Here is a 24,467-nt window from a genome sequence, read left to right as displayed (position 1 = left end):
GTCCACTCAGGCAATAACTCTGTGTGGCGTGAAATATTTGCCACCACTTATTGATTATCGGTAAAATTCGAGATTAAATGCAAGTGATTGAATTATGAGAAAAAAAAAGGCTGAAAAAAAAAAAAAAGGCTGATGTAATATGAATAACATGAGTACAGGGACTCTGTGTGTGTGTGTGTGTGGGTGTGGGTGTGTGTGTGGGTGTGTGTGTGTGTGTGTGTGTGTGTGTGTGAGAGAGAGAGAGAGAGAGAGAGAGAGACAGACAGACAGACAGACAGACAGACAGACAGCGTCATGGCTTTTTGCAACATGTAAGGTTTCTTCGGTGTTAGGCTGGTCAGTTTTGCTTAGGTTAGGTTAAGGTAGGTCAGGGTAGGCTAGGCTAGGCAGGGTAGGTTAGAGTAAGATAGGGTAGATTAGGGTAGGGTAGGGAAGGTTTAGGCAGGGTAGGATTGGACTGGGTAGATTGGGTTAAACTAGGTTAGGTTATATCAGAGTATCGTGGGTTTGGTTTGGGTGTTAGGTCAGATCGGGTCAGAGTTAGGGGAGGTGGTTTGTTCCTTAAGTATTCTCTCTGCCTATCTGCTCCTACGGTTTGTTACCTTAATTTAGGGTAAGTTAGGTAGGACTGGGTAGGGTAAATGGCATTGGGTTTGGTTAGTTTAAGGTAGGGTAGAGTGAAGTGGAGTAGGGTTAAGCAGAGTAGGTTGATAGGTCAGAACAGAAAGTTAGTTTAGCGTATATAGAAGTATAAGTTGAAGAGAAAAAATGTGAAAGTTGATTGTTATGCCCTTTTTATACTGCTCCTCTGCATGGGTATGACTGGACTGCGATAATAAGACAAGGTTAGCAGGAAGCTCTCATCCACCCACCGAACCCTCCAGTTGAAACAAGTAGAAATAAATGAGAAGGAAGACCATTAAGTACAGAAAGATAACGAGGACTGCAAATGTATAGGAAAGAGAGGACGGCACTGAAACGGGGAAGGAAGAAAAAAATATATATAATACTTCTTTTTCCAGGTGCTTTTGTGACAGGAATTTTACACTCAACCTTTTGTAGTCATGCCTGTCTATCCTAATCTATATCTATAGGAGAGGATGATGATGATGATATAGTGGTGATGATGGTGACGATCTTTGGTGATGATGACAGTGGTGATGTTTGATGCTGGCGGTGGTGGTGATGATGATGGTGGTGATGATTGATGGTGATGGTGGTGATGATGATGATGATGATGATGATGATGATGGTGGTGGTGGTGTTGGTGGTGGTGGTGACGATGATTGATGATGCTGGCGATGGTGGTGGTGATAACGATGGTGATGGTGGTGGTGGTGATGATGATTGATGATGATAGTGGTGGTGGTGGTGATGATTTTATTGAAGAACCGCCAACTTCATCACAGGGTAGCTTATTCCACTCCACCACTACCGCATCTCCAAACCATTTTCCTCCTGTCTACCTCCTGAAACGCATTTTTATATTTTTCCTCCTAATTTGACACCATTTGCGCCCATTGTGTCGCATCTGTCCTGCCTACGTATTTTTAAAGCCTTATTAATGTCCATTCTATTAAATACCTTGATCCATTTAAAGCACTTTGATTAATTACCATCTAACTCCGCCTGTCTGTATTTCATTTTAGCATAACGTGGTCTAGATTTTCGTCCTTTGCGGCTTTCTTTTTCTTTCATAACTTCATAGCAGAGCTTGGCATCAGCTAAATCCTTTTCATAGCACTTCTTCGTGACAAGACTGTTTTTACTCTATGGTGGCCCAGATTTCCGTCTTTTTGCAGCGTACTTCATGTACACACTGCACCAGTTCAGCATCCTTTCCATAGCACTTCTTTGTGACAAGCATCATATTCTAGTGTTAATCTATCGTCACAACTCAGCATTCAAGATAGAGAGATGGCAATTTTGCGCAAAGTTAACAAAGTAGTAAAGTGAAATGGTGAAGTACAAAGTGAGGTTAGGTGAGGTAAGGTGAGGGGAGGGGAAAGGTGGGGAGGTTAGGTGTGAGGAATGAGATTAGGTGGGGTAAGGTGAGGGAAGGGGAAGGATGGGGAGGTCAGGTGGGGTGACGAATGAGATTAGGTGAGGTAGGATTAGGTAAGGTGAGGGGAGGGGAAGGATAGGGTGGTTAGGTGGGGTGAGGAATGAGATTAGGTGAGGTGAGGAAAGGTGAGGGGAAGGGAAGGGTGGGGAGGTTAGGTGGGATGAAGAATGACGTTTGGGGAAGTGAGGAATGAGAGTAGATGAGGTAAGATGAAGGGAGGGGAAGGGTGGGGAGGTTAGGTGGGGTGAGGAATGACGTTTGGTGAGGTGAGATAAGGCAAGGTGAGGGGAGGGGAAGGGTGGGGAGTTTAGGTGGGGTGAGGAATGAGATTAGGTGAGGTGAGTTGTGGTATGGTGAGGGGAGGGGAAGAGTGGGGAGGTGAGGTGGGGTGAATAATGACGTTTGGTGAGGTGAGGAATGAGATTAGGTGAGGTGAGGAGTGAGGATCAGGTATATAATGTGAGGTGCGAAATTAAGATAGAGTCGCGGACGTGTATTGATCCACTTCATTACGATCAATAGTGAAACCGTGAGTGATTGTTCTGGACACCTGGTGATGAAGTCTTCGGAGCCCACTTCACTTTTCACAGCCTTATGGAGGAGTTTCATTGTCGTTCGGCTAAAATGTAGAACTGCAGTAGAGGGGGAATTAAAAGTCAGAGAACAAAGGGAATAATTATGTTCATTGTTTCGAGTGGTAGTGAATCCCTTTGGAAGAAGTGTTGCCTTTGAAAAGTAGAAAATTATTATTATTATTATTATTATTATTATTAGTAGTAGTAGTAGTAGTAGTAGTATAATCATCGTCATTATTATTATTATTATTATTATTGTCATTATTATTATCATTGTTATTGTAGGAGGTGTAAGGTGCATGAGGTGTAAAGTGTAATAGGTGAGGTGCAAGTGATCTGAAGTGCTATAGGCGTGAGGTGTAAGAGGTGTGAGGTACAAGGGGTCTGAGGTGTGAGGCGTAAGAGGTTTTAGCCTAGGAGGTGTGAGGTGCAAGAGGTAAGGTGTGAAGTGTAAGAGGTGTGAGGTGTAAGAGGTAAGGTGTGAGGTGTAAGAGGTAAGGTGTGAGGCGTAAGAGGTGTGAGGTGCAAGAGGTAAGGTGTGAGGTGCAAGAGGTAAGGTGTAAAAGGTGTGAGGTGCAAGAGGTAAGGTGTGAGGCGTAAGAAGTGTGAGGTGCAAGAGGTAAGGTGTAAGAGGTGTGAGGTGCAAAAGGTGAGGTGCAAGAGGTAAGGTGTGAGGTAGGGCTGTGATGGACGAGCTGTCACTCAGTCACACCAACACCTTATCACTCACACCCGCCCTCCCTCACCTCACCTCACCTCACACGCAGTATACATGGAGAGGTACACATGGAGGAGTATACATGGAGAGGTACACATGGAGGAGTATACATGGAGAGGTATACATGGACGGGTATACATGGAGAGGTATACAAGGATGAGTATACGTGGAGGGGTATACATGGACGGGTTTACTTGGAGAGGTATACATGGACGGGTACACGTGGAGTGGTGTACATGGGGTTGACTTACAGGTGGTACACACAGAAAAGGTATACATGGGTGACATTATTGATATAGGTTTACATGGAGGGGTGGTCAACGAAGGAAACTTACATGGATGAATAGATGACACATATATACATGGAAAGGTATACATGAAGTTGGTATACATAGAAAGTGGGTTCATGCATGCTACACCAGATTTCATAACGCCTCTTCCTTGGCGATTTATTTTGAGTTGGTATACATAGAAAGTGGGTTTATGTATACTACACTTGATTTCGTAAAGCCTCTTCCTTGGCGTTTTATTCTGATTATTTCACCTTAATGTCCTCTTGAGCGTAGGGTCCCGAGGCTAGGCTACCTTAATCGAGTACATTTAAGGGTAGATGACCAGCCTATTTCCCCTGGTGGCATTGGAGAGAGAGAGAGAGAGAGAGAGAGAGAGGAGAGGGTGTTGTGCGTTATTTACCACCGATCAGTTAAAGGAGAGATGGTGGTCGTCTCTCTCTCTCTCTCTCTCTCTCTCTCTCTCTCTCTCTCTCTCTCTCTCTTCTGCAGTAAAAATTCTATTCATTGTAGGACTGGACCACGTAGAAAGTATTACGAGTACAGTATACGGAAAGATGTGTATGGTCTATATATGTGGAACACTCTCTCTCTCTCTCTCTCTCTCTCTCTCTCTCTCTCCCCCCCCCCCACTTTCACTCATTTTTTCTTTCCCTGCCGTTGTCTCTCTTCCCCTCCGTCTCACTCTAACTTTCTCACTTTCTCTCACTCACTCCCACGCTCACTCTCAGCTCACTGGTCGGTATTCACTTAACGCTCACCCTAATGTTCACCCTCACCTTTAACAGACCTTGCTGGAGGGGGAGAGAGAGAGAGAGAGAGAGAGAGAGAGAGAGATGGGAATGAATCGTATATAGACAGACAGACAGATACATGGATAGATAGGTAGATATGCATTTACACACAGATAAGTATATAGGTTAGAGGTTAGATTAGATAGATACCGTAGACAGGCAAATAGACAGACAGATAGATAGACAGATTAAACAGAAGCCAAAGGGGCACTCAGTATAGCGCGTACCCCATTCAGAGTAACCTGTGACCTACAGTACGTAACCAAATTTTTTCATATCTTTCGTGATTCTCGGGGAAGAACTTAGATTTTCACGGTCATCCTCTTATTATTATTATTATTAGTATTATTATTAGTAGTAGTAATAGTAGTAGAAGTATTAGTGGTAGTGGTAGTAGTAGTAGTATTTTTGTAATTCTGTTCACAAAGACAGACATAATAATTAGAAAAAAAAAAGATACTTTCTTCACCAAAATATACTTTATTGTTCGGTTAATAGGAACAGCAATACAAATTTTCATGATTCGCCCTTTGTTTATATTTATTTATTTCTGTATTTCTTTATTTTTGACATGAAAGAGGGGTGAAAAAAAATCATTATCCTTTTCACTTCAATGCAGTCACTTCATCTTTGGGTTACGCTACTCCTTTCACTCAAACTTGGCCTAAAATTGCCGTCTCCCCATCTTCAGTGTTCAGTTGTACAATAGATTAACGCTAGATTATGGTGCTAGTCACGAAGACGTGCTGTGGAATGTATGTAGAACTGGAGTATTGTCTTTTTCTACTAGTGAGCTACATGGAGATGGACGTCAATCAGTGCCAAGTTAAAGTGAGAGGAGTATAGGAACATTCACGCAAGTTTTTTTTTTTTTTTTTTTTTTTTTTTTTTTTTTTTTTTAAATCGAGATCCTTCCATTAGTTTTTGTGTATTTAGACAAACAGGCAGATAAACAGTGTTGAAGAAAAAAAACATAGTCTTTTATCATCATCATCATCATCATCATCATCATAATCAAAGTCTTTCATCATCATCATCATCATAATCATCATCATCATCATCATCATCATCAATATCATTTTTTCCCTTCTAAGGATATCATGTTGTAGGGACCAGAGGAAAAATAATCTGATAGGAGAGCCAGCATAAATTATCCACTATAATTTAACCCCTTCAGACCGATGACGTTGTGTGTGTGTGTGTGTGTGTGTGTGTGTGTGTGTGTGTGTGTGTGTGTGTGTGTGTGTGTTTCTTGCTCTCTTCAGACGATTTTCTTCATCTTAAGGGGAGAGGCTTCTTGGGGTGAAGGGGTCCCTGAAGGGCTACATCCAACCCCTCCAGTTCGAGAAGTGGAATAAAAGAGAGAGAGAGAGGAAAGATAAAAACGCGTCCTCTGAAGTTACCTGTGGCCGTATTCTCGTCGGTTAAGAAGCTCCCAAACACCTTTTCTTGAGCGATTTATTTTGCTTATTACACTTTGTCGTTCTCTGCTGTGGGTTACGTAAGTAATTCTAATACCACCATACTCTGCTTAAATAGCGTACAAAATGATATTAGCCAGCCGTATCCAAAAATAAATCGGAAAGGAAACGGTGTTAGGGAGCTTCCATAGCCAAGAATACAAGACCCGAAGTCCGTTTATTTTAACTAGCCGTAAAATTGCCATGGAGGCGATTTGTTTGTGGCCACCCCTTAAGGGATTGAGGCGTCTGGCAATAGATAGGATAGATAGAAAATTGTCATCCCTCCATCTTAAATGCTGGGCGATAACAGGATTAATGCTAGGATGCGGTACTTGTCACGAAGAAGTGCTGTGGAAAGGATGTAGAGCCAGTATTAAGCTGCTAGAAATAAGCTGCAAAAGGACAAGAATTTCCACCTATAGTACATTCATTTTAACTTGGCGGAGGGTCTCGTCCTTTGCAGCGTATTTCCCTTAGGTCAGTGGCAGAATAAGAATACACACACACACACACACACACACACACACACACACACACACACACACACACACACACACACACACACACACACACACACACACACACACACACACACACACACACACACACACCGCATCCTTCCCGTAGAGCTTCTTCGTGATTCACACCATCTTTTAGTACTAATCTCCTCTTACACCTCAACATGAAGCTGGAGAGATGGCAGTTTTACGTCAAGTTAAAGTGAACATGGTATAGTGAAAAAAAAAGATTATAAACAGTTAAATATATATGACACGCAGGAGCAATGGGGAGTCTCAGGGAACGAACTGACTAGACTATACCTAAAAAGAAGCGTCGTAGATAGACAGACAGACAAGAATAATAACCAAGAGACAGCAGGAAGAGAAGACAGAAGGAATGGAGGAGGGGGAGAGAGGAAAAAATGAAGGTGGGGTGGAATGAAATATTGAAGGGATAAATTAATGACGAGAATGTTGCATGGATGGATGAGGAGAGAGGGAGGAGGAAAGAGGGATGGAGGGAGGGGGAGGAAAGTGGGATGGGAGAAGAGGGAAGGGGAGGGAGGTGGTAAAAAGGGAGAGAGAGGAGTTAGTGATATTAAGTATGTTAGGTTTGTGTGTGTGTGTCCTAGCCTCACCTCGACACTGGGTAAACAACTGGCTTCCTCCTGTCAGGTGTGAGGGATGGACGGATTACACACACACACACACACACACACACACACACACACACACACACACACACACACACACACACACACTACATATTAAATAAAGCAGTCTGGAAGCAGCAGGAGTAAACCAGAATAAGATCAGAAGTACTAGATGACTGCAGGAGCTTCAGGGCCCATGTTATGGGGTTTCGGTAAAGCCACTAAAGTCTTTGGGAATGAAGCGCCTCTTTTCAGAAAATCATTAGTGCATGATTGACGAACAGGGCCGCTGTTAGGCCTCATCGACACCAAATACTTGCTGACGCGGGCAAGACCTTTTATGGGTTACATTGGCACAGAACGCCCGCACCCGCAAGCATCTGGTGTGGACGTGACTTTGAAATGCTTTCCTATCTAAAAGTGCGTCGCGGGACTGAAGGTTTTAAGTGGGTCAGGTGGAAACACAGGTACTGCAAAGGTGTACCCAGGCCCAGGTGCATCGTTAGGTACAGTGTTGTGCTGCATAGTGTATTGGGTTCAAGGTAATGTGCTCTTACGGGAAATTAACCTGGTCTTAGGGTTTACTGTTCGTGTTTCTGGATCCTGCACACTCTGTCGTCATCATCATCATCATCATCATCATCATCGTCATTATTATTATTATTGTTATTATTATTATTGTTATAATTTTTATTTGTATTATTATTATTACTCTTACTATTATGATTATTATCACCTGGGTGGGTAGGACAGAGAAGAGTGGGTAGGATGGGCTCCGGTGAGTGTTGACGGAGTATGCAAGGGGAAGTATACTCTGTGAAGAATGGTAATGCAGGTAAACAAGTAAGGTGCAAATCGAAGGTGAGAGAGTGGAAATATAGATAGTGGTGATGATGATGACTGGTGATGATGATGATGATGATGATGATGATTGAAGTGTGACCTGTTATTGCGTTTTTCCTTTTATTGCAATACTGTACGTCGATGATGATGATGATGCACCTAAAATAATACGCTGGTGATGATGATGCAGTTAAAATGATACGCTAATGATGATGATGTACCGAAACTAATACGCTGATGATGTTGATGATGAACTGAAAATAATACGCTGATGATGATGGTTATGATGGTGATGCACTTAAAATAATGCGCTGGTGATGATGATCATGATGCCCATAAAAAAAATACTCTGATGATGATGATGATGATGATAATGATGCAGTTGAAAGTGATACGCTAATGATGATGATGATGATGATGTACTGAAAATAATACGCTGATGAGGATAATGATGATGAAAATATACTGATAATACGCTGATGATGATGATTATGATGATACGCCAATAATGATGATGATGATGATGAAAATAATACGCTGATGATAATGATGAAAATAGTACGCTGATGATGATGATGATACAGTGAGACCAATAGCAATAAAGGTACATGGCTGCATATTCATGAACGTGCTTTTTTACATAATGTATATAAATGCCATCCAGCCGTCCATCCATGAGTGCATTTTGTTGATTTATTAATATAGAGGCCGCACGTGATGCCCTCCCCACGTATGTAGCACGTGAGAGAGAGAGAGAGAGAGAGAGAGAGAGAGAGAGAGAGAGAGAGAGAGAGACATACAAGTGAAATATTCAGTCTCAGAACCACAAGTCTCTCTCTCTCTCTCTCTCTCTCTCTCTCTCTCTCTCATCTATATTTTATCCACTAACCCATCCTTCCATCCATTTATATATGTATCTACCAATAGACGTTAATTCATCCATCCATTTTTCAGCATCTCTCCGTCTATACGTGTGTCCGTATGTGTCAGTCTTCAGGTAGAAAAGTGATGAGTGAAGTCGTCAGCGTAGGAAGGGGTAGGGTTAGAGATAGGGTTAGATGTGCACCTCAGATCAGGAATGAAGAGAAGGAAGAGAATGGGTGGCAAAAGAGAGCACTGAGAAACACTACTATTGATAACTTTCGAAGGAGAACAGTGGCCGTCATCAGAAGCTATTGAACCACCAGAAAAGCTCAGTATGTTTTTACTAGTTTCTGCGCATATTTTCATCATTTGTCTGTCTGTCTGTCTGTATTCATCTATCTGTCTGTCTGTGTATATCTGTCTGACTATCTGTGTATCTATCCAACCATCTGTCTATCTATCTGTCTGTCTATCTACCTCTTTATCTGTTTGTCCAAGGTTCCTTCAGCCTCCCATCCATTATCGATATATCAACCACTCTCTCAATGTATTTCCATCTATGTAGCAGCATATTTCTCACGACAGTATCACCTTACATTATCTATCTTAGGACTACAGCTATCTACCTCTGTCGGCCTACATCTGTCTCTTTATCTGTCACTCACCTTAAAAAAAATTGACAACTCTTTTATCATTTTTTTTCTCCCTCCCATATGGTGGTTGAAATTTATCTGAGTGTCTGTCTGTCAGTTTTTGTCTCTGTCTATATCTGGTGTCCAAAGTAGAAGGCATCGTCATCATCATCATCATCATCATCATCATCATCATCATCATCGTCGTCGACAGTCGTCCAAAGTAGAAGGCATCGTCATCATCATCATCATCATCATCATCATCATCATCATCATCATCATCATCGTCGTCGTCGACAGTCCACTATGAGCCAGAGTTCTTTTCCATAATTTTCCACTCTGACCTATTGTCTTTTACCTTGTTCCATTCATTCCCAGCAAATTTGTATGCTTGATTCTCCCTCTTGTTCTCACTCCATCTCTGGGTGGCTAGTCCAATACCCTGATTGCCCATCTTTAGGAAGCCTTGACCTACTCATGTTTGTTATCTAATTTTAATTGTATAGTTGGATAAATATTAATTGATAGATAAACGGATATAAACAGATAACAGGTAGATGTATATAGGTTAGTGTGACGTGGAATAATAACAGGAGATCAGTAGATAGATAGATAGATAGGTAGACAGGTTAATAGATAGATAGACAACTGGCGATAGATTAAGAGTTAGTTTAATATATGTTTTCGGTCTCTTGCAGGTATGTTGATATTGCGGAAGTGGGGCAAGGTGCATGGAGGCGAGGGTAATTAGAGGCAGGTATGTGGAAGGAGTTTTCTTGCTGGCATTATTATTATTATTATTATTATTATTATTATTATTATTATTATTTTATTATTGTTATTATTATGAGCAAGGCGGATGTACTTAAACGTAATTGCATGCAGGTAAGTGTAAGGATTTTTGATGTTGACATTATCATTACCAGCCACGATAGCGAAGCTGATATTGTTTTCAATTTGTGTGTGTGTGTGTGTGTGTGTGTGTGTGTGTGTGTGTGTGTGTGTGTGTGTGTGTGTGTGTGTGTGTGTTAGCACGATAACTTTACAATCGCTCAAGGTATCATCGCAAAATTTTACAGGTGTGTAGTAGGGAAAAAAATGGATCACGAGTTCGATATTGGTGAAAGTAGATCAAGGTCTGTGTGTCTGTTACCCCGATAACTTTGCAACCGCTCAGGATATCATCACAAAACTTTACACGTGTGTAGTAGGGGTGAAAATCTCCCACGAATGTTGTTTTCAGTTTGTCTGTCTGTGTGTGTGTCTGTTAGCACGATAGTTTTGCACCCGCTCAAGATATCATCACAAAATTGTACAGGTGTGTAGTAGGGCTGAAAATCTCGTATTAGTTCGAAATTGGTGAAAGTAGGGCAAGGTCAAGGTCATATCCCGAGCTGCGCCAGATACATATTGGCTCGCGACTGGTGTATGTGAGTGAGGTCGAGGGGGGGAGAGGAAGGGGGAGGTCGAGGATGAGGTGGAGGGATGGAGAGGTATATGAGAGAGGGGTGTGTGTGTTGGGAGCAGGGCAGTGAAATTGCGGGGGACAGAGCGACGTGGAGGCGATTTGTCTGTGGCCACCTCGTAAGGGATTAAGGCGTCTGGCAATAGATAGATAGATTATTATTATTATTATTATTACTATTATTGTTGTTGTTCCTGAAAATACATCCATTGTTATTTTGTCATTCTTGAAAACTATGCTTTAATGCAGTGGTGAGGTGTTGCTTTTTTTGTTATTTTGCATTTTCTATTGTATTTATTTATTTATTTATTGGTTTTGTTCATATTTAAACAAAATAAGTGAAAGCACCTGTTAATCTTCCAACTCTCTCTCTCTCTCTCTCTCTCTCTCTCTCTCTCTCTCTCTCTCTCTCTCAACCCTTTCCTTTCCTATCCTCATCTTCTCTACCCCTTCCCTCCTCCTCCTCCTCTCTACCCCTTCCCTCCTCCTCATCCTCTCTACCCCTTCCCTCCCCCTCTATCCCCCCCCCTCACCTATACATACACATGACACCAGAGCTCAGTGGGTATTCATGTATACACACCCCTGACGCCCTCATACATAGCAAGGATGGAGGGTTGGCCGGCTGCATGGATGGTTGGTTAGGTGGAGGGGTAGGTGGACGGCGTGAGTGTTGAAGAGGTGGATGAGTGGATGGTTGATTGGGTTTGGTGGACGGCGTGAGTGTTGAAGAGGTGGATGAGTGGATGGTTGGTTGGGATGGATGCTTAGTCTTGGTTGGATGGATGGTTAGTTGAATAGAGAGGGAAAGATGGATGGTTTGTTGGGTGGATGGATGGGTGATTGGTTGGGTGGTTTTATGTATGGTTGGTTGGGTGGATGGTTGAGAGTGTAGTCAGCTGGTTAGTAAAATGTACAGTTGAAGGATAGATGGTGATGTTATTGAAGATGATGGTGATGATGATGATGATGATGATGGACTGCAGGTGGAAAATTCCCTTCTTCAGTTCACCATCTTTCCTTCGGGGGATAGGGGGGAGGGAGGTGAGGAACATTTATTTAATAGGTCAGGGAAGCCGCCCGGTTATATCAGTGCCACCACGTGAAGGCCTTCCTCTCCAGCACCTAGATGGATGGTTGTATGGTTTAAATTGACCGATGGAGGGGTGATTGGAATATTCCAGAGGTGGATGGATAGATGGTCGTGGAAGAGATGTTAGTAGGAGAGAATGAATAATAAGAGGATAGTGTAGTGGATGGTTGGATGTGTGTGTGTGTGTGTGTGTGTGTGTGTGAGAGAGAGAGAGAGAGAGAGAGAGAGAGAGAGAGAGTTTTCCCCCGAACTTTATCATAATCTCAAGTGTTTCCTTCCTTTCCCTTCCTCCATCTTCTCTCCCTCCTTACGCCTTTCTTTCTTCGTTTTGTTCTCTCTCTCTCTCTCTCTCTCTCTCTCTCTCTCTCTCTCTCTCTCTCTCGACTTGTTATTTTTCTTTATTCATGTCTTATTATTCATTCTCTCCTACGAACATCTTCCACGACCATCCATCCATCCATCCACCTCTGGAATATTCCAATCACCCCTCCATCGGTCAATTTAAACCATACAACCATCCATCTAGGTGTTGGAGAGGGAGGCCTTCACGTGGTGGCACTGATATAACCAGGCGGCTCCCCTGTCCTATTATATAAATGTTCCTCACCTCCCCCCCCTCTATCTCCCGAAGGAAAGATGGTGAACTACAGAAGGTCAATTTCCACCTGCAGTGCATCATCATCATCAGTCATCACCATCATCTTCAATAACATCACCATATATCCTTCAACAGTACATTTTACTAATCAACTGACCACACTCCACTAATTCTCTCACCTTCTTTTCTCTCTCATTCTTCCAGCCTTCCTTGTCTTTCTTTACCTTTTTCTTTTCCGTCTTCCCTTTTTTCTTCTTTTCATATTCTTTTCCGTTTTCCGTAATTTTTTCCCCTTCCTCCCTTCCTTCCTTCTTTCCCTTCTTCTTTTTCATCATCTATTCTTCCCTTCTTCCTACCACTCATCCTTGCTTCCTTCCTTTCATTTCCTTCCTTCCTTCCTTCCTTTCGTCCTTCCTTCCTCCTGTCCTTCGTTCCTTCCTTCCTTCCGTCACATTCTCATATGCCCTTCTTTCTTCCTTCCTTCCCTTTCCCCGTACGCCTCCTCCTCTTGCCCTCCTTCCTTCCCTCCCACCCTCCCTCCTTCAGTATGGCTGGTTGCATCTCCTAGGTATCTCCTTTCATTACCTCTCTCTCTCTCTCTCTCTATCTCTCTCTATCTCTCTTCTCCCACTCTTATATCTCCTCTTCTCTATTTATTGCACTCTACATAATAATGATGATAATAATAATAATAATAATAATAATAATAATAATAATAATTCTATCCATCTATTCATCATCCAGTCCTTCTTTGCCCTGTCAGAAGCGTAGGTGCCCTGGGCTAGTTTACTCACTCCCAAAATTGAAGGCTAGGGTCAGTAGCGTCCCTTCCCCTGACTAGCATTAAGTCAGCAGTAGAAGCCATCCACTCCTCGGATGTAAACCCTTAATCTGGTTGGAAGGCCTGAACACACTAAACCACCAGGCGTCATTTGGTTTTATAGCTACCACCCCGCGTAGTAAATGGGTTTCTGATTTAGAGAAAACTATATGGCTTGTAACTTAGTGTAGTCACCCAAAGGCAACACTACATCGAATGAGTGGATGGTTGGTGCCTTCAGTTACCAGAGTAATAATAAGAATAAGAATAATAGTAATATTAATAAATAAGTGATAATAATAATAATAATAATAAATAATGGTGGTGATGATAATAATAATAATAATAATAATAATAATAATAATAATCATAAAACGTCTCCCTAGAATCATCACAACATTTCTCTGACATTCCTCCTCTCTCTCTCTCTCTCTCTCTCCCCCCCCCCTTTCCTTCCTTGTCTCCCTTTGTTCTTCTCTCCTCCTTTCTTCCTTCTTCTGTTCCTCCCTCCTTGTTTTCCTGTCATCCTGCCTTCCCTCCTTTTATCGTCTTTCGCTCCTCTCCACCCCTCCCTCTTTCTCTTTCTCCCCCTCCCATCTCCCACTCCCCTCCCTCCCTCCCTCCTTTGGTGGCCCACAAGTAATGAAGGAGAGGAATGCAGAGGAGGGAAGGTGGAATCTGAGAGAGAGAGAGAGAGAGATGGTCCGTCTCTCTCTCTCTCTCTCTCTCTCTCTCTCTCTCAAACACGAACGGACGGACGAAGAACTGTCCTCTGTTATTACCGTTATTATTATTATTATTATTATTATTATTATTATTATCATTATTGTTGTTGTTGTTTCCTTTGTCCTTCGGGAAAATACACTGGCAAGGAAGAGGTGCGAGGGAAGCTCCTAAGACCACGAGATTCACTGCCCCACCACACAGTACTCAGCTGGGGTACCTCTGTGTAGGGGTGTGGGGTATAGGCGTAGATTGGGGAGGCAGTGTCTGGTTTCTGGCCCGGTGTGTGTGTGTGTGTGTGTGTGTGTGTGTGTGTGTGTGTGTGTGTGTGTGTGTGTGTGTTTTGGGGGGGTGATAATTTGGAGTGGCAGCAGAGTTTGGCTACAGAGCATGTCACTTGGCTCTTCTTTACCCAGGCTTGTTCTGTTCATGTCTTTTGTACTCATTTCTGTTCGTTGTTTCTTTTCACTCCTCTGTACTCAGCCGTGTTATTTCCCTTGTTCTTTCTCTCTTCTGTACTTAGCTGTGTTCATTTCTGTGTTCTTTTCTCTTCTGTACTCAGCTGTGTTCTTTCACTCCCCTGTGCTCATCTTTATTCTACGTTCGTCTCCCCCTTCTCCACCCGACCTTGCTCTGCTCTTGTTTACTGTGCTCTCTGTCTACCCTTGTCTGCTTCCTGTCGTCTGCTGCTGTCTGCTTTCATTTACTCTGTTCTGTTCGACTCTGCTGTTCTATACTCGAGATAAAATTTCCTCCTTTCTTAAGTAGTCTGGCGTATTAAGTAACACTCCCTAAGTACCGAGTCTTAGGACAGGAAAACAAACCAGGACGCACTGAGGCCCATTCCATACCCTCCGACAAACAGCAGTACAGGAAAATAGGGAGAAGCGACACCTTTAGAATTACGAAAAATTATGTAGAGATGCGGGAAAACAGAACTTGTAATGAAGCAGCTGATGAATAGGTAATATTAAGATTAAAAACAGTGACGGAAATTATGAGAGAGAGAGAGAGAGAGAGAGAGAGAGAGAGAGAGAGAGTACGTGAGCAAGAGAGTATGACAGTGACAGTGAGTAAGAGACCTTCGTTGTCATCATATCTCTCTCGTTTTTCTCTCTCACTTGTCTGGTAGAGAGGGTGGGGGGGTTAAATCAAGCGTCGTCCTACTGAAGAGGTTAAAGTAAGAGAGAGAGAGAAGGAAAGTAAGCGAGGGCGAGTGAGAGAGAGAATGGATGAGCCAGCACAATAGCGAGAAAGATAATGTGAGAAAGTGGAGTGAGTGTGAGTGCATCGGTTTGTATAAGTTAAGTGGCTAAGCATGTGAGAGAGTGAGCAAGGGTGAGAGAGTGAGCAAGAAGTAGGATGAGTAAGTGAGAGTGTGAGGAAGTGAGCGAGTGAATTAGTGAAACAGAATATGAACGTTAGAGAGAGAGAGAGAGTGAGTGAGTGAGTTTGAGTTGTGAATGAGTGAGAGAGTGTGAGAAAAGATGCCAAGGTGACTTTAGAGTGAGTCAGACTTAAAGAGAGGGAATAAACCTTGACGAGAGTGAGTCTGAATTAAAGTGAGGGAGAAAGTGAGAAAAAAAAGCAAGGGTGAGTGAATTAAAGAGAGTCTCGTATCTCGTATCTTGAATATCATTTATCTCACTTTCTTTATGTGTCTCTGGGTGGCAAGCAGCTAGGGAGAGAGAGAGAGCGGGTAATATACGAGTAAATAAGGATGAAGGTAGGTGGGTAGGCAAGGTGAAATGTAGGTAGGTTGATTGAAAGGCAGGTAAGTATGCCAGCAGGGAGGGAAGATGAAAGGTAGGTAGGGAGAATGGGAGAGCTAGTGAGGGAGAACAAAGGAAAACAAACAGCAACAGACCTATTAGTTCATTTCAGACCATTTGTTATGTTGTAGATAACTAACATAACTATTTTGTTAGTCAAAGACAAGGATAGCCAAATAGGAAGACCCCCCGCCCCACCCACTCACTAGTCACCCCATCCGAATTCGGCTGGAAATAGTGAGAAGGACTACCACGCAGCATAGGTAAGCTGTCGTGGAAGTTTTATAGGAATGGCTGAAAGGAAATCATATTCTACACTGTCTTTCCTTTTCGAGTTAATGTAGAATATGGTAATTTTATCTTTTCACCATTTCCTGTGAAATTTGCATGGCAGCGTTGGAGAGGGCGACACGGAGGCGATTTGTTTGTGGCCACCCCTTACGGGATTGAGGCGTCTGGCAATAGATAGATAGATAGACAGCTTTCCTGTGTTACATGGTAGGTAGGTGGAGGAGAGAAAAGAGAAAAGTAAGAGCCAAGGAGGGAGGGAGGTAGGCAGGTAGGTAGGAAAGTAGGTTTGAGGAAGAATAGCTGGGAGGTAATCATGTATGTATGTATGTAGAGGGGAGGGAGGGAGGAAGGAGAGAGAGAGAAAAAAAGATGGAAGGAGATAGGGAAGGTGAAGATGTGACGGGAATGTAAAGAGGAGGAGGAGAATTGCGTATAAGGAAGGAGGGAGTAAAGAGTAACACGGAAGGGAGAAAAAGAGGGAGGGAAGAAGCAGAGAGAATAAGATAAAGGGAAGTAGGGAGGGAAAGAAGCTTATAAAGGGAGAGAGAGGGGGAGTAGGGAGGGAGTATATAGGAGGGAGGGAGGGAGGGAATGGTGACATAGGAGGGAGTGTAACAATAATAGTTTGTGTTAGCAGACAGGTGACCTCCCTTCCTCCCCCTCCCCTCCCCTCCCCCTCCCCCTCCCCTCCATCACTTGCCAACATCTTACTCTCTTCTTTCCTTCAGTTTCAGTTTTACTCCCTCCCTCTCCCCCTCTCCCTTCCTTTCTCCGTACCTCTTTGCACTCTCTCTCTCTCTCTCTTTACCAGCATCCAACTTCCTTCTTTCCTTCCTTCATTTTCATTTTCCTTCATTCTGTTCTTTCTTTGATACTCCATTCATTCGTTACATCCTCATTTCTGACATTCCTTCTCCCTCTCTTCCTTCCTTCCTTTCATACATTTCATTCCCCGTGCCTCCCTCCTTCTCTTCTTGTTTCCTTTTCTTCTTCCCTCCCTCCCTTCCTCCCTCCTTCTTTCTTTCTTTTTCTTCCTCCCTCCCTCCCTAATAATTCTCTCTCATTTTCATTTTGTTCCATTTCTCTATTTTTTTGTAACTCTCTCTCTCTCTCTCTCTCTCTCTCTCTCTCTCTCTCTCTCTCTCTCTCTCTCTCTCTCTCTCTCTCTCTCTCTCTCTCCCCATTCCACCTGCCTGCCTTTTCCACCTCAAGGCGCTAATACCACTTACATGGTTCCCTTGCCAACACTGCCATAACTACCATAACTACCCTACCTACCATAACCATAGCTACTAGTACTACCATAACTATAGCTACCATTACTACCATAACTATAACTACCATGAGTTAACCCAGTACTACCATTATAATTACCATCCTCATTGTAAGTACCATGGCCAGTACCATAACTTTCCTCTCTATTTCGTTCTTGCTTCCCCCAGTCCACTTTATTTAACTTTAATAACCTCTGTTAGTAAAGGGGTACATGAAGGCTATTATTTAACACCTGGAGATTAATTAGTGTTACCTGTGATTAATTAAAGCATCGAAAGGTAGGGAGATGGGAGTGGAAAATGCGTCATCGTAGTGAAGTGATTAATTACTGTGATAGGCGATTTTTTTTTTTCTAGCCTGCCTCACGGTTAAGAGGTCTAGATGATGATGATGATGATGATGGTGGTGGTGGTGGTGGTGGTGGTGGTGATAATGATGATGATGATGATGGTGGTGGTGGTGATGATGATGATGATTTTGTATGCAGTCATCTTCCTTGTCTTCCTGTCATATCAAACATTATTCTTTCACTTACCTCTCAGATCGTCTTGTAAGTTTAAGTTCCTAGTCTTTGTCAGGGCCAGGTTTTTTATTGTAAGGGTAGACCAAAATTTACATATATTTTCCTGTTATATACCCCTCCATAAGTTATAATATGAAGGACACACTGTTTATGTACAACCTGTCATAAGTTATAACAGGAAGGACACACTGTTTATGTACAACCTGTCATAAGTTATAACAGGAAGGACACTCTGGTTATGTACACCTGTCATAAGTTATAACAGGAAGGACACACTGGTTAGGTACACCTAAGTTATAACAGGAAGTACACACTGGTTATGTACACCTGAGTTATAACAGGAAGGACACACTTGTTATGTACACCCAAGTTATAACAGGAAGAACACACTGGTTATGTACACCCAAGTTATGACAGGAAGGACACACTGGTTATTTACACCTGTCATAAGTTATAACAGGAGTGAGACAGTTGTTATATACCCCTACCAAAGTTATAACACGAAGGACACACTGGTTTGTATACCCTTCTCTTCAGGTGTGGAGGAAGTTTACCTGTCGTGAAGCTCCTCAGTTTACCTAGAGCCCCCCCCACCATCCTTACCTGCTTTTACCTGGAGCTTTTTTTATGAACTCAGCTTCTCAGAACTGCTCAGGTAAATATATATAGTCTCAAACACATCGTAGCCTCTATTTCTTTTCTTGGAAGCGGCTGAACACATTACTCAAGCGTCATTTTTTTTCCTTTGTATTCACCTGTATTCGTTTCCATTCTTTCCCTATTTAATATGATGATCGTTTGGTCTATCTCCTCACAAATTGCACTGAGTTGTCATGAGAGGCTCTGTTAAGGAAGTCATTATTTTTCGCTATAGTGTTTCTTATGTTAGTCTGAAATAGTGGTAATCTCTAGACATTATTTATTACCTTTAAAAATAGGAAGGTTGAAGGGTAGGCGACTGTCCTTCGTCCAGAGTGGCACTGCAAAATTGAAAAAAGTCTAATTGGCTGGACTTACTCGACCCGATACGAACACCCTCTTGACCTTTCCCTCCACTGACGCTTTTGATCATTAGCAGTCCTCTAAATGTGTGTGTGCGTGTGTGTGTTTACGGATATCTGTACTGTACACGTCCACGCTGTGTTTAACGAATTCTAAAGAGCGACTGATCCATATGGTCACACACACACACACACACACACACACACACACACACACACACACACACACACACACACACACACACACACACACACACACACACACACAAAATATAATATCGACCCAAGTGGTAACCTGTCCCCCCTTCAGTGTGACGCGTTGCAGGAATGGAATCAACTTTGCCCTCCTAAGTACTGTTTTCTCTGAGGAGGCCTTTAGAATTCGTGCCAGGCAAACTGTGTAGGTGCTTCTGGGACACACACTGCCTCCCCTTCAGCACCACACCCTTGATTTATGAGCCAAACTCGGGTCATTAGACTTTGATTGCCTCCACAGCCGTGCCGTGGATTTGCTGTCACCGCCGCTGCCGCTCCAACTCGTACGGCGGAGGTGTGTGTGTGTGTGTGTGTGTGTGTGTGTGTCTAGGAGGACTTTTGGCCTCAGGAAACGGGCTGTCCTATTCATGACCAGAGTTGGAAGCATTAATATACATACATACAAACTAAAATACGACGATAATATCTGTTTTATCAATATGAAAAGGATAGCAGAGCAGACGGATTACTATTTCTTACTTTCATACACGTCACCTTAACCATTTCATTACGATGATTTTGTTCGTAGCTGAAAATGGTCTGGCAGTGACAAGAACGAAATATAAGATGACTTAATTGTAGTGAAGATGTTAACAGCCACCGCTACTTCCGTGACCTGATTTTGGCAACGTAACGAGTGAGGTCATAGTCGTTCTTTCGCCAAAACCACTACTATAATTCGATCACCTTAACTTGGCCCAAATTTTCGTCCTGTTGCAGATTATTTCATGTAGCTCAGAGGTATAGTAAGTCTTCGCGTTTAGTCTCTTACCATTTTACGTCTTCGTGACTAGCATTGTATTCGAGTGGTAATTTATAGTTAAACTCAGAATTCAAGATGGGGGGATATGAGATGGTAAGCTTAGGTCGGTAGTTTAGGGGGGAAAAAATGTATAGCAATATTGCGAGTATAACTACCACATGTACCACAATCACCACCACCACCACAGCCACCACCACCACCACCATCATCGTCTTCATCATTATCACCTCCATCACTACTGCATCAACCATCACTACCACAACCACCACCATCACCACCGAAACAGCGACCGTCACCACCACAGCTACCAAAGTCACCACACACCACCACCAGCACCACTTCCTCCACACGCAGCAGCCGTGAATGCCAACTAAGTGCAACATTGATACGATTTTATCACATTTCACGTATTAAATATTTTCTCCTTAATGGATTCTTTAGCCTCCCTCCTCCCTCCCTCCCTCCCTCCCTCCCTCTCAGACCGGTTCTCCTCCCTCCCTCATAGTCCGGCTCTCCTCCCTCCATCTCTCCGTCCGTCTCTCTTCCCTTCCTCCCTCCCTTCCTCTTTCAGTCCATCTCTCCCCCCTCCTTTCCTCTCTGTTCGTCTGTCCTCTCCCCTCCTCCTTCCCTTCTCAGTCTCTCTCCAGCCTCCCTCTCACATAGTCCATCTCTCCTCCCTCCTCTCTCTCCCTTCCTCCTTCTCAGTCCTCCTCCTCCTCCTCCTCCTCCTCCTCCTCCTCCTCCTCCTCCTCCTCCTCCTCCTCCTCCTCCTCCTCCTCCTCCTCCCCCCCCTTTTCTTCCTAACTTCCTTCCTGCTTTCCTTCCGTCCCAACCACCCAGGTTACATAAATTCATCCCCAACCAGTTCTCTCTCTCTCTCTCTCTCTCTCTCTCTCTCTCTCTCTCTCTCTCTCTGTCTCTCTCTCTCCTCAGTAACAACCCCATAACATCATGAATATTATACATTCTCTATACACCACCCAGCATTTAATCCCAGCATTCATTTCTCTCTCAGATTCATGTGACTCACTCTCAAAAATCGTCTGGCTTTAGAATACTAGAGTTATTCCGACCATGAGGGGGTTAATAATAGTAATATTGACACTCTTGGGCACATATGTTGACTCAGCTTGAATAAAATAGTCAGGCCTTAACGTGGAAAAATATCGAAAGAAAACGGGACCGTGCGAAATTGAAGAAGACCCCAAGATAAATAAATAAATAAATACATACATACATACAGACATACATACGTACATAAATAAAGCAAAATACATACACACACACATGCATAAAGCACCTCCAGCCCTCCCTATCACCATTCTATCACCACTTCACGCTACCCTCCCTCATGCACACCTCACATACGAACTGAAATCCCTTTAAATTGGGCATGAGTATCGACCTTCTTGTACCGTATACCGCTGTGGCGTTCTGAATTCAAAGGAGCGAGGTATTCAGTATTATGTATTTATGGGTTGGTTGGGGGAGGAAGGAAGGGAGAGAGGGAGGGGGTAGTAGGGGATGTGAATTGGTTGTGGTGGTGGTGGTGGTGGTGGTAGTGCTTGAGTAATGCGGTGGTATGATGGTGTGGTGATGGTGGTGGTGTGATGTGTTAGAGTGATGTGGTGGTGTAAGTGTGATGTAGTAAAGTGCTGTGGTGGTGAGGGTATTGAGAGTTGTGGTGGTGGTGGTGTGGTTGTGGTGGTGGTGGTAGTGATTGAGTAGTGTGGTGGTATGATGGTGTGGTGATGGTGGTGTCATGTAGTGAAGCGATGTGGTGGTGTAAGTGTGATGTGGCAGAGCGGTGTGGTGATGAGGGTATTGAGAGTCTGGTGGTGGTGGAGGTGTGTTGTGGAGGATATTACAACAGATGTTTATAAAATAATCTGTTTATAAATTACTGTAAAGTGCAGTGTTTACAAAGTCTCCAGTCAGCCTCACAGAGAGAAGCCTAATATTTACATGTTAAAGAGACAAGTGCAGCAATTTACGTTTAGCCTTGGAACTGATATACAAGGTCATATACTGAGGCATTCCCGGCGATAATATTTCCTGCAGGTGGGAGATGATAATATTTCCTGCAGGTGAGATGGACGAGGCTGACGGGCAGGTAGTTAATTAAGGACGTGAAGGTGAGACAGGTTGTTAAAGATCATGCTGAGGCATTCCCGGCGATAATATTTCCCGCAGGTGTGAGGTGATAATATTTCCTGCAGGTGAGATGGACGAGGCTGACAGGCAGGTAGTTAATTAAGGGCGTGAAGGTGAGACAGGTTGTTAAGAGTTTGAAGGCAATAATCGGAGTCTGGCCTGAGGGATGTTATACAAGTGGAGTAGCAGGCACGATGTATAATGCTACTTACAATTATCCTTCATTATTATCATTCATTTATTTTCACTATGCGGAGATTTTTGGCCTTTTGCAGCTCATTTCCCGTAGCTCAGTGGCAGAACAAGGCAATACACCGGCTCTGTATCCTCTCCATAGCACTTCATCGTGACTAGCACTATATTCTAGTTTTAGTCTCCTGTTACCGCTCGGCGTTCAAGATGGAGAGAGTCCAGTTTTGCGCCAAGACAAAGTGAATAGAGTATAGCTAGTAATACGGGTCATTAACTAAACATTAGTCACGTCCATAGCCTATATCAGCCACCTAATGTGAAGTTTTTTTTTTTTTTTTTTTTTTTTTTTTTTTTTTTTAGGTTACTCCCCACGTTTCTCTCCACCGCCACAAACCCCACTGCTACTCCAGGCTTGAAAATATGGCCCCAGTTACACGCTGAAGGTGTCATTTGCTTCGGGTTTGGGAAATGGACAGCTTAGAATGACGGTGTAGAGAAGGATGAAGATAATAGAGATAAGAATGCATAAGGGAATGAGATACCCCGATAAATCACGCGACTCATGGCTTCAACGGTGATAGCGTGGCAACTGACCCGCGACTTCGGGAATGGACGACATGGAGGCAGTTTGTTTGTGGCCACCCCTTACGGGATTAAGGCGTCTGACAATAGATAGATAGACAGACTTCAGTAAATGGCTGAAGTTGGTTCCCTTCAGCAAGTGACAGATTAACCAACAGAGAATGCAAGGTGACCTTGTACTGGATGATGATGAAAGCACAGAGAAGTTGAATGTAAGATGACCGTATACCGTGGGAAATGATAAAATGCCAGTGTTTATAAGAAATTGCTTTGTAGATGACTGAGAGACAAATTCACATTGGTAGTGTTTGAGGCTGGTGGAAGGTGGCGCTAGTAATTTTTCATTTAAATAACGAAAACACAAGTACAGTAATGGGAAAGGAAGAATCAAAGCTAATGTCTTGTAATGTTTTGGGAGAGAACTAAATAGTGTGGTGTGATGAATGGTGGTGTGCTGTAGTGTGGTGTGGTGGCGTGTAAATTAGTGTTCATTGGAGCAGTGTGTGTGGTGTGGTATTTTGTATGGTGGTGGTGGTGGTGTGTAGCTGTGGTAGAATGTGCTGTGGTGTGTAACGTGCTGTGGAGTGACTGTGTAGGTATGTGTGTAGTATGATGGTGTAGTATGCCAAGTGGTGTTATTGAGTTGATGTGGTATGAGAAGGTATGATGTGATATTTAATGAGGCTTTGTTTAGTGTTAGATGGTGTGGTGTGGTGTATGGTGTGACTTAGCCTTGTGTGATATGGTGTTAGGTGTAGTTGCAGGGGGTGTCGTGTATGGTGCAGGTGTGTCTTAGTTGAGGTGTTAGTGTGATGGTGGTGTTAAATGGTGTGGTTTGAGGGGGTACATAGGGTGGTGTAGTGGTGTGCATGGTGGTGTGAGGTAGAGTTAGGTAGTTGTGGTGACCTGGTATGGTGTGGTATGGTATTTTGTGAGGTGGTTTATTGTGGTAGTACTAGTGAGGGGTGGTATAGTTTGGTAGTGTGTATGGTATTGTGTGGTATGGTGTGGTATTGTGCTCCAACTCTGTGTTTTAATGTATGGTGTGGTAGGGTATTTTGTGAGGTGGTTTATTGTGGTAGTTGTAGTGAGGTGTGGTATAGATGGTGTTGTGTGGTATGGTGTGGTATTATGCTTTGACTGTGTATTAATGTATCGTTCACGTCATAAAGTATCGCTCATAAGGGATATTTTTTCTTCCACGCCATTACTCTTGAAATATATGGAACTAGAATCGAAGATCACTGGCAAACTCGGAAATTATCGCCCTTATCATCATTCTCGTGTGGTAGTAGTAGTAGTAGCAGTAGCAGAAGTAGTATTAGTAGTATTGATTGAGTTTGCGATAGTTGTGGTGGTTGTGGTACTGTTGTGTGGTGCCGCTTGTGATGTGGTGTGGTGGTTGTGGGGGTAGTAACAGTGGTAGTAGTGGCTGTAGAGTTGGGGGTAGTGATAGTGATAGTGGTGGTTGTGATATTAGTAGTGATGGTGATGGTGTTTTGACGGTGGTAATAGTGGTGGTAGGGTTGGTAGCAGTGATGGTAATACTGGTAGCGATGGTGT

The sequence above is a fragment of the Coenobita brevimanus genome, chromosome 62 (genome assembly GCF_032717465.1).
Source record: "Coenobita brevimanus isolate Jiangsu-jjx chromosome 62, ASM3271746v2, whole genome shotgun sequence".
NCBI classification, from domain to species: domain Eukaryota; kingdom Metazoa; phylum Arthropoda; class Malacostraca; order Decapoda; family Coenobitidae; genus Coenobita; species Coenobita brevimanus.
This window is presented reverse-complemented; position numbering follows the sequence as displayed.